The sequence below is a fragment of the Pan troglodytes genome, chromosome 7 (genome assembly GCF_028858775.2).
Source record: "Pan troglodytes isolate AG18354 chromosome 7, NHGRI_mPanTro3-v2.0_pri, whole genome shotgun sequence".
Lineage (NCBI taxonomy): Eukaryota > Metazoa > Chordata > Mammalia > Primates > Hominidae > Pan > Pan troglodytes.
In genome coordinates this window covers 101,702,784-101,706,954 of record NC_072405.2, presented here as the reverse complement: position 1 = coordinate 101,706,954, position 4,171 = coordinate 101,702,784, and the positions used below count along the sequence as shown (strand labels likewise).

At 37.5% G+C, this 4,171-nt stretch overlaps 1 non-coding gene across 1 annotated transcript; it reads left to right on the top strand.

Moving 5' to 3' along the window:
- The first annotated feature begins 3,297 nt into the window (after window positions 1-3,297).
- Window positions 3,298-3,402, top strand: LOC112204313 (small nucleolar RNA U13). Its single transcript, XR_002937882.1, has one exon. It is a non-coding gene; the product is annotated as a small nucleolar RNA U13 (small nucleolar RNA).
- The last annotated feature ends 769 nt before the right edge of the window (window positions 3,403-4,171 follow it).

The window sequence follows — 4,171 nt, the reverse complement described above, 5'->3', positions numbered from 1 at the left end:
AAATACTGGATTTTTATTATACCAAGCTTACAAGTAGTCATCATCTCTATTTTATAATAATGTTCTAGGCTGGGTGCAGTGGCTCACGCCTGTAATCTCAGCACTTTCGGAGGCTACAGCAAGTGAATCAACTTGAGGTCAGGAGTTCAAGACCAGCCTGGCCAATATGGTGAAACTCCATCTCTACTAAAAATACAAGAAATTAGCTGTGGTGTTGCATCCCTGTAATCCCAGCTACTCGGGAGGCTGAGGCAGGAGAATCCCTTGAACCCAGGAGGCAGAGTTTGCAGTGAGCCGGGATAATGCCACTGCACTCCAGCCTGGGTAACAGAGCAAGATTCTGTCTCAAAAATAAATAAATAAAATAAAATAATGTTCTATATCCATATTTTAAAGTATAAGCATATTTTCAAAATATTTTGTCCTTTGAGGTAGGCAGAATTCTAAAATAACTCACAATGAGTAAAACCCTTGTATAATAACCTCCTTTAAATATGGACAGAACCTAGAACTTGCTTCTAAGTTCCATATTCTAAAAACATGGAAAAGGTATTAGAATAGTCACTACTTTGATTAGCTTACATTTTATGACAAGAATACAATGGCTTTTCAGATGTAATTAAGGTCTATAATCAGTTTTCTGTAAGTTAATTAAAGAGATGTTTACTTGGTGAGCCTAACCTAAACCAGCTCATCTAGTAAAAATCCCATCGAAAAGAGGGTCTAGAGGTAAGGAACTCTCTTTCCCACAGGCTTTGAAGAAGTAAGCTACCACAGATTCTACTGCTCTGAGAAAATTAATACTGCCCACATGAGTTTGGAAGAGGTCATTGAGCTTCAGATGAGAGACACTAGCTGCAGCTGATACCTTGATTACAGCTTTGTGAGATCCTGAGCAAAGGACCAAGCTATAGCAGCCATTCTCAGACTCCTGACCCATGGAAACTGTGAAATAGTTAATGTGTGTTGCTTAAGCCACAATGATTGTAGTAATTTGTCATGCAGCAATTAAAAAACACTACTACATCAATAATCAACAAATATTTACTGAGCACCTACTATGTGCCAGTAGCTGTTCTAATATTTGGGATACAACGTTGAAAAGAACAGGGAAAGTCTCTGCCTTCAGGAAGTTTCTATTATGTGTTGAGGAAGAAGATCATTGCTATTGTCAATTTAATACAATCACTTTTTTCTTTTCTCTGAGTGATATCCGTTATGTGGATTTTTCCAGTTTCATTAGGTTAACACTAGCTGCTGTCAGCAGATGAATACCCAAACACTGGTGACTTAATAATAAAGCATAATTTTTTCTTTACACAACAATTCAGTGAGAATGTTTGCCACATAACATTCCACATGATGACTCAGGGTGTAGCGCTGCCAGCACCTAAAGGTTCCATGACTTTTGCTTCCAACCGAGGGAAAGGAAAAGCAAAAATAGAGAAGGCACATCTGCTTCTTAATCAACTTGGCTTGGGAGTGGAACACCCCTATTCATATTCCATTTACAGGAGCTAATCTCATGGTGGGAATTGCAGTGGCTGAGCAGCAGCATCTTAGCAGATACTGTGCTTTATGAAAGGTGGGTGGGGGTGTAGATATTTACTAGACATCCACCTGTGTCTGCTGCAATCCTGAATAGCTGGACATTTGCCTCAGGTAGACAGGACCATATTATAGTCATTGAATCAATGAATGAGTATATTTATGTAAATGTTCACATACTGGGGGGACATATTATGTCAACTGAACCTATAGAGACTAGTGAATATCAATTGTTTTGGTTAGTGCAACAGCCCTTCCCACCTCTGGTAACACACTGTTTTCACTTTGGTTATAGCCACAAAACCCACTGCCTACCACCAACTGGAAAACACATTGACCAGGCCTAGTCATTCAGAATGGACTGGACCATTCTTCCAATAGCAGCAAGAGTCTCATGAACCAATCGGAGTCAATTAGGGTTCTCCATGGGGTTTAACACCTTGAAGGATGTAAACAGAGGGCTGCCAGCAGTCATGATGCCTTTCATAAGAACAAGAAGGCCTCGTTCGTTAGAAAGGAAGCCTCAGAGACCATAGGAAAAGACCTAGCTCAATGTTACTTTATTTTATTTTCTCATCTTCATCTATCACACATTGACCTAGCCCAATATTACCTTATTTTATTTTCTCATCTTCATCTATCACACTCATTCTTACTTAAATTTCCCCTGTCAGATTCCTAAAGAAGGGGCAGCAAGAAGAGAAAGGAGCTAATTAACAATGAGGAAAGTGTATGAACAATGGAGCGAGCATGTGACAGAAGACATTGGCATGGCTGGGTGACAGGGAGGACCAAGGGAGGGAAGGCACAATTGCTCAAAAAATGTAGCTAAATTAGGAAACGTCTTTAAAGCTTGACTTTAAGATTTTTGGCAAAAGTAGTAATGTGGACTCCTAAAACAAACAAGAATCATGAAACTTTTGAGTTAAAATGTCACATAGAGATCATTTTATCACCCAAATGTCCATCAATCAATGAGTGGATAAAGAAACTGTGGTATATATGTAGCTATATAGCTATGGTGTGTATATATATATATATATGTGTGTGTGTGTATATATATACACACGTATGTATATATAATTTTATATATATATAATTTTATATATATATAATTATATATATATAATTTTATATATATATAATTTTATATATATATAATTTTATATATATATAATTATATATATATAATATTATATATATATAATTTTATATATATATAATTTTATATATATATAATGCAATACTACTCAGCCATAAAAAGGAATGAATTCACAGCATTCACAGCAACCTGGATGGGATTAGAGACTATTATTCTAAGTGAAGTAACTCAGGAATGGACAACCAAATATCATATGTTCTCACTCATAGGTGGGAGCTAAGCTAAAAGGATACAAAAGCATAAGAATGATACAATGGACTTTGAAGACTTGGAGGGCGGAAATGGTGGGAAGGGGATGAGGGATAAAAGGCTACAAATCGGGTTCACTGTATACTGCTTGGGTGATGGGTGCACCAAGATGTTACAAATCACCACTCAAAAACCTACTCATGTAACCAACTAACACCTATTCCCCCAAAACCTATGGAAATTAAAACTTTTTTAAAATGAAATTTAAAAAGAGTTCATTTTGTTAAACACCTTTATTCTCTGGAAAATTAATTCCAAGTTCAGAGGTCAACACTGGGTAGCTGGAGAGTAACCTGGCACCCTTGTGGGAAAATGAAAAAGCAAAAAATGGAGTAGTGATCTTTTTTCTAGTTAATAAGTGTGATGAATGGGTTGTCACGCACATGTATGAGTTGTGCCTTCCTCAAACCTTGTTACGACATCGGTATATTACCTATCTGGCATGAAAAAAAACAAAAAGGAATAGTTCAGGTGATGTCAGAGTGTGCTTGGAAAGCAGCCCTGAAGAAAAGGAGGTGGCTATGAAAAGCATTCCATATGGAGTACTGACGTGAGGGAAAGCCACATGCACTGAGATTTCAGGTGAGGAAATGGAAGGAGGTGATACCACTAACTAAAACAGAGACTTGAGTGAGGGTGCCAGTTCTAGGGAAATATCATACATTCTATTTTAGATGTATACATTTAGAGTATGTTGAGTTTCTGAATATAGCATATCACACAGGATAACTTTCATATCGTATATCACCCAGGAGAACAAGTTATAGAGGATATATTCTGGGCTAAGAATTATAATAAGTGATTTACAGATATCATCAAATTTAATCCTCACAACAGCCCTTGGAGGGCTTAACAGGCTGGTTTGGCAGCTTTGCCTTAAGACACAACTACCAAGGGCCAGGTCTGGGAGTAAAGCCAAGGTTCAGGTAACTACCAAGCTCATTCTCTCAACAATGATGTCTCCCATCATTCTGCCTTCCTGAAGATATTTTGGAGGCGTAACAAACATGATTCAGCGGGTAACTTCATATGAGGCCTAAAGAAAGCAGAAGAGTCAAATACTTCCAAAGTAGGGGTAGACATATGAATTTTTAAATCACTCATACAGAAGTGATCATGGATGGTTTGAAAAAGACATTGATCATTTCTCATGTTGCAACAATGTGGTGGAAAAGAGTATGAGGCAAAAACAAGGTCCTGAGCACCCATATC